Below are 7,296 nucleotides of genomic sequence, written 5' to 3'. Positions count from 1 at the left end.
CTGCAAAATGAGAACTACATGGCTCACTCTCCCATGTAGCAAGATGTGACCACATGACTGAATCCTGGGCTGTGGCCTGAGAAAGGAAAACCCGTGTGTGCAGCTGTTGGCTGTGTCTGTGCAGCAAAGGGCTATGCCCTCCCTAGCTCCTTTCCCTTCCCTTCTGCTTCCAGAAGGGAAGTGTCCTTAATGAAGTGTCCTTGATGAAGAACACTTAGATTAATGTGCCAGGAACTGGGAAGGACATGGAATGACGGCAGCTGTCAAACACCGCTGGGAGGAACATCAACTGACACAGCCTCTTGTGAGAAGTTTGGCAGCTTCTATAAAAATTAAGTAAAATGCGGCCCTCCCTGGTGGCACAGCGGGTTAAAGCACAGCACTGAGAATCTAAAGCTGCTTTCGCATGAGCTCAATTCCCGCCTGCCCCGGAAGTGACCCACATGGCACGGCAGACCTCTCCTGACCTGCCTGCTGCTCCCCTCAGCAGTGTACTTTGTCGATCTGCCTGTTCTGCTCCCCACTCTGTCTCTGGTGAAGTCTTTCGCCACCCCTGGGTCTCTGGCCTGTACCCCAGTTCTGTATGCAAAAATAAATAAATCTTTAAAAAAAATTAAGTAAAATGACCATATCATCTAACATTCTTACCCATAGGTATTTACTCAAGAAAAGCAAAACTATGTCCATACAAAGACTTGCATACAGATGCTCACAGGAACTTTACTAAAAATGGCTCAAAATAAGAAACACCAAGATAGCCATTGGCTGGTAAAGAATAAACAAGTTTTGGTAAACAGATACTATAGCACACTACACAGCAATACAAACACACTACTGAAAATTGTCACAACATAGGTAATTCTCCAAGCACGGTGTTGAGTGAAATAAAGCAGATACAAAAGACAACATACTGTAGGGTTCCATTAATATGAAAATCTAGACAAGGCCAAACTATAGCAATCAGCTATTTCAAGAGGACCTGACAGGAATAAGAAATTGACTTCCAAAGGGCCAAGAACACTTTTTGAATTTATGTAATTGTTCTGTTAGTTTATTACAATAGCAATTATGCAGCTATATTAAATTGCCTAAACATTTTTTAGAAGGAGGCACTGCAGCACCCTAGATGCTGTATCACCTGAGTTATATCCTTAGTGATACACTATCTTATGAAGGATGATGGAGAGACCATCTTAATTTGGCACTGAAGCACTATCATCACAATATAGACAGAATTTCACAAGTGTTCGTTTGAATTTACACCTTATTTTGATAGCCTACAGGGGAATAAATGATGTCATGTATTTGTGCAAAAAATTAGAATGTTCCACTTTCAAATTGCCTAGTTGATTAATGAATTGCAAGGGCCAATTGCAAAATACTGAAGAAAATATGTTATGTGAAATTCATACTTTGCCAGAGTACTTCCTTTGCCAAAGAATATTTTCTATGTAGTTATTAATACATTACTCAAGACAGTGTAGAACATGCCTGGATTAATATAAAGATAATTCAAGGTTGTCACCTTGCCCAGCATCAGGCTTATTAGAGTTCATAATATGAGTAATATTTGACTTTTGATTACAAATTTCCAAAGTTCATTTAAATATAGCATGTTTTATTATGGATAATACTCTCCTTTTAAAAATGTATATAATTATGTTCTAGACTTTTTTTTTTTAAAGATTTATTTATTTATTCATACAGAACTGGCCAGAGATGCGGAGGGTGAGAGGATTCATCAGGGACAGAGTGGGGAGCAGAACAGGCAGATCGACGAAGTACACTGCTGAGGGGAGCAGCGGGCGGATCAGGAGAGGTCTGCCACGCCATGTGGATCTCCTCCGGGTCAGGCGGGGATCGAACTCATGCGGAAGTGGCTTAAGCTTCTTAGGGCTGTGCTTTAACCCGCTGCGCCACCAGGGAGTGCCATGTTCTAGACTTTTAAGACAAATGTAATGAATAAAAGTGAACTCTTCCTACAGCCTCTGTGCCATGGCAGTGACCAGTTCATTGCTTCCTAGCATTCAACCCTTTCTGGACTGACTCTCACTAGAGATCATTTTGCTTGTATGGAGTCAAACACTCAGTAATGCCAAACTAATTCGGTTCAGTATCACAGAGAGACACAAAATAAATAAAATTCTTCTCCCAAATTGGGCTTAATTGACACTGAAACTTTGCCCCTGTTTACTCAAGATTTTTAAAGATTCTAATTCTCAAAGGTCAAAAGTCAGTTGTTTGACATTTACCTCATTCTGGTAATTAATTTTAATGAGTAAGAAGCAAATAATAATAATAGCGCCATCTGTTGTTTCAAAATAGCACTGCACCCTCCTAAATAAGAGAAGTCGAGTTTCTCTCTGCTGAAGGGAGGTAGATATGATTCATGATAAGATGGTAAAGTGGGGGGAAGTATATCTGTGGGCCAACTGGGAAGGGCAGTTAAAAATTTTTTCTTTTCATCGAAGATAATGGAAGAGGAGGTCCTTTGCTTTACTTGCAATGCATCATGTAGATTAACCAGTGGAATACTGCACCCAGAGTTCCAGGGCTTGGGGATCTCTGGGATACCTCTTGAACATCACAGGCCATTCAGATTGAGCCAAAAGGCACAGAAGAGCTTCATGTTTCCATGAACAAGAAGTGGTTTGTTGGAGAGAGATGCTTGGAGACTAGCTGGGCAGCAAACTGCTTTATAAACCACAGCAACACTGCCTTGGCCAGCAGGCAGCAACTGGGAAGGGAGAACTGAGCAGTGAGGGGACACACACCACTGACTTAGAGGAAATACGATAGAAGCACTGGCATGCTTTCAACACACAAGGTTGCTACTGAAAAGAATAGACAATGAGCTCAACTGTAATGCCCCATCGACCACCCCCTGGGAATGCTACTGATTACTGTGTAAGGATCACTGAGAATTCTCAGACAACAGAGTTTGTAGTCTGGAAATTCAGAAAGGTGGCCTACTGGAGGGTGCCATAAAAATATGAGCCTGCCCCCCCACCTAGAGATCCACATAGCAGTGTGACTCCCTCCAAGATGCCCTGATTCCCTAATTCAGCAACTGCAAGATAAGCTCGTTGTGACAGTGGGTTGAATTGAAGTGGTGGCTATACAGTGATTGAACTTTAATAGACATGACAGTGGTGGTCTTTGTTGTTGCACCTCAGTGGTAGTGCTAGCAATCATGGTAGGCTGAATTCAGTAGAAGTGGTGGTATCTGGGGCTTGGGGATCATGTTCAGTAGATACAGCTCTCATGATTTTAATGTTTGAATATGATGGTAGAGCTGGCTAGTCATTGTAGTAGCTGGTGCAATTGAAGTGGAGGCAACTAAGGTGGTAGCTGTTGTGCTTTAGGCTGAGTGAGAATGTTAGTAGTCACTGATAGTGCGTTCAATTGAAACATGAGAGTAGGTTCTTTAGAACCAGTGATAATGGCTATTATGATTATAGCCTCAATATGAGTGCTGGAGGTCTGGAAGTAACGGCTCAGTTCAAAGGACTGCTGCTACGGTACTGTAGTTTCAAACATGATAGTATTTATGGTGGTTGTAGTGTCAGAGGTGGTACTGGCAGTCATTGTGGTAGTTGGTTCAGTTGCAATGGTAGCTGACATGGGGGTCATATGTACAACAGAAGTCATATGTCTATTCTCAGTGACAATGGCTGTCATCAACACAGCAGTTGGTTCAACTGCATTAGTGATTACTGTGGTTATGTAGGTTTGGTAGAGGTGGTGGTGGTGACTATGGAGGTTTTAGGCTTAGTAGTAGTAGTGGCAGTGGTGGTCATTGCTTCAGTCACACTGGTAGCGACTGTGGTGTGGTAGGTTCAGAGTAAACGGTGATATCTATAGTAGTTGTGGATTCAGTAGTAGTTCCAGAAGTCATTGTTTAGGTGGTTCCATTGTACTGGTTGCTACTGTGGTGACTGACTGGAGGTTTGGTAGAAGTAGTGCTGCTGGCAGTAGGGATTGTGGGCTCAGTGGTATTGACAATGACAACAGTCATTGTTGTATTTGGTTCAGTTGCAATAGTTGTGGCTTTGGAGGTTGTGGGTTTAGTAGAGCAGGTGCTGCTGGTTGAGGGCTGAATGGTAATGGCAACAGGCAATGTGGTAGTCAGTTCACTGACTGTGGTAGTTGTAGATTTGTTAAAAGTTCTTATGGCTGTGGTGGTTGTAGATGCAGTGGTAATGGGAATGATAATTGGTTCATTTGCTATGGTGGTTGAGTTTTGGCAGTGATAGTGCTTATGGCTGGTATGTCTGTGGGCACATTTGTAGTGAGAATAGTCATGTGGTAGTCAGTTCACTTGTGGTGGTGGTTGTAGACTTGGCAATGATGGTGCTCATGGCTGTAGTAGTTGAAGGCTCACTAATAATGGGAATAATCATTGTGATAGTCGGGGCAGTTGCAGTGATGGAAAGTGTGGTGGTTGTAGGTTTGGGAGAGGTGGTGCTGCTGGTTGTCTTTGTTATGCGCTCAGCGGTAGTGGTTACAGTCATTGTGGCAGTTGGTTCACTTGCTATGGTGGCTGGACATTTGTCAGTGGTGGTGCTCATGGCTGTGGTGATTGTGAATGCAGTGGTCGAGGGAACAGTCAATGTAGTAGTCATTTTACCGCTAAGGTGGTTGGAGATTCGGCAGTGGTGGTGCTCGTGGCTTTGGTGGTTGTGGGCACAATGGTAGTGAGAACCGCAAGTGTGGTAGTTGGTTCAGTTGCTGTGGTGGACACTGTGGTGGTTGTAGGTTTGGGAGAGGTGGTGCTGGTGGCTGTGGTGATTGTGGACACATTTGTAGTGAGAACAGTCAATGTGATAGTCAGTTTACTTGTTGTGGAGGTAGGAGATATGGCAGTGGTGGTGCTTGTGTCTGTGGTGGTTGTGGGCACAGTGGTAGTGCGAACAGTCATTTTGGTAATCACTTCAGTGGCAGTTGTGGACACTATGGTGGTTGTAGGTTGTAGGTTTGGTATTGATGGTGCTGGTGGCTGTGGTGGTTGTCAGCACAGTGAGAGTGGTAGCAGTCATTGTGGTAGTCGGTTGACTTGTTGTGGTGATTGGAGATTTGCCAGTGGTGGTGCTCATGGCTGTGGTGGCTGTAGGCACATTTGTAGTGGGAATAGTCAGTGGTGGATTTGGCAGTGGTGGTCCTGGTGGCTAGTTGTGAGCACACTGGTAGTGGTAACAGTCATTGTTGTCATTGTTTCAGTTGCAGTGCTGGCACCTGAAGTATTTTAAGTTTGGTAGAGGTGGTGATGTTGGCTATGGTGGTTGGGGGCTTTGTGGTACTGGTAACAGTCACTGCGGTTGTAGGTTCAGTTGCAGTAGTGGCTATTGTGATGGCTGTGGTTCTGGAAGTGGTAGTTCTGCTAGTTGTATTGTCTATAGGCTCATTATTAGTAGTAGTTGGTTCTGTTGCACTGGTGGCTGAATTTATGGTTGCAGGTTTGGTAGGTGTTGTGGTGCTGGCTGTGGTGACTATACTCATATTAGTGGTTGCTGCATGCCCTGTGGTAACTAATTCATTTGAAATGGCAGATGCTGTGGTGGTTGTTCTTTCAGTAGATGTGACTAAAATGTTAGTGTTTGGTGTTTTTGTCATCCCTTTGGTTGTGCTGGCCATCATTGTTGCAGTCTATTCAGTTGAATTGGTAGATCCTGTGATTGCAATGTCACTTGATTTAGTAGTTGCTCCACTGCTAGGTTTTGTTGAAAATAGAGCAGTGGTTGTAGTGACTTTATTTGAACTAGATCTTGCAGTTGAAACGGATATAGTAGTTGGAACTGTTGGCCCAGAACTAATTGATGAACTTGTTTCAGTTGTAAATGAGGTTGTCCATTGTTTTGAGGAAATTGGATTACAACGGAGGCATTACTTTTTTCCCATTATACACCAAGCATACTATCAGTACAGCAATTGCTGTTGTCATCACACAGGCTAAGAGACATGCCAGGAAATTTTGCCACAGAGACCTATCCACTGAAGAAATTTTGTGTCACCTGGAAAGGATTTGATTAATATTACTGAAAATGAAACCAGATGTTTAAGAAAAAGTAATGCCTGATAAACTTGTTTTGGTATAAAGAATATATACAAATATTAGAAATTATCTTCAAAACACCTAATGTAAATACTTAAGGTTAAGTTTTAATTTCAGAAATACTTGGCCTTTGTTTTCTTTTAAACAGAGGAACAAGGAAATTTCCACTAATCACCCATCTTTTTTCCCTATATCTATATTTTACACAAAAATATAATAGAGATCTTCTTAGAAATTCTTTGCTACTCCCACTATCAATATCAATATCAATATCCGTATCCACACCTGCACATTTGAGGAACCCAAATGATGATCTGATTGAATTTCCCTGTCATCTGACGCCCTCCATTTTAACTTCTTTGATTAGATATACCAAATATTCTAGTTAATTTTCATAGAGTTTAGTGTTTGGCAGCTTGAAGTGCAGAGTTTAAAAGCATTGCTGAAACCCAGCTTCTGTTGCCACCAGCTATTTTCATAGTGTAAAATGTTATCTCTTTTCAGGAAATAGCTCTGTGAAGCAAGCTGACAAGGCAAAGCCCAGGGAGATTGGCGTGGTATAGGAGGAAAGAATGTGAATGAGAAGAAACAGTTAAACACTTTGGAATCATGAAATATGACAAGTATTAAATATTTGGATAGAGGACTAGACACAGGGAAATGATTATATCTTAATGTGTGTATTATTTGCAACGGAAAAATATATAAGCATCACATTAAAGCTGTTAAGGGAAATTTTTAAGAGTTTCTAACAATAATGGAGTAATCTCATCATTAACAGAAACAATGGTTACCCTTTTCAACCTATCTTTTTCCATAAACAGTTATGTGATATGAGTGGACTAAGGATTAATGTTAATAAAATTACTTTCAGGTTCTCCCTAGTTTAGGACTCAGCACTGCAAGCTAGCTGCAGCCACTTCAGTGGTTTGATTGTCTAACCTGCATTTCCAAGGTAGGCCTCACTTTACATTTTAAATGGCCTAACACCAAGGTAGGTGTCACTTGGTCATGATTTTTTAATCGTTTATATATTTTGGATTTAATTTACCTTTTTTTAAAATTTATTTATTTATTCATACAGAACTGGGGTACAGGCCAGAGTTGCAGGGGCAGTGAGAGGATTCACCAGAGACAGAGCAGGGAGCAGAACAGGCAGATCTATGAAGTACACTGCTGAGGGGAGCAGCAGGCGGGTCAGGAGAGGTCTGCCACGCCATGTGGTCACCTCCAGGGCAGGCGGG

The sequence above is a fragment of the Condylura cristata genome, unplaced genomic scaffold (assembly GCF_000260355.1).
Source record: "Condylura cristata isolate star-nosed mole 26May11 unplaced genomic scaffold, ConCri1.0 scaffold00016, whole genome shotgun sequence".
In the NCBI taxonomy this organism is placed as follows: Eukaryota; Metazoa; Chordata; class Mammalia; order Eulipotyphla; family Talpidae; genus Condylura; species Condylura cristata.
The sequence above is the reverse complement of the archived record's forward strand: the minus strand, read 5'-3'. Positions refer to the sequence as shown.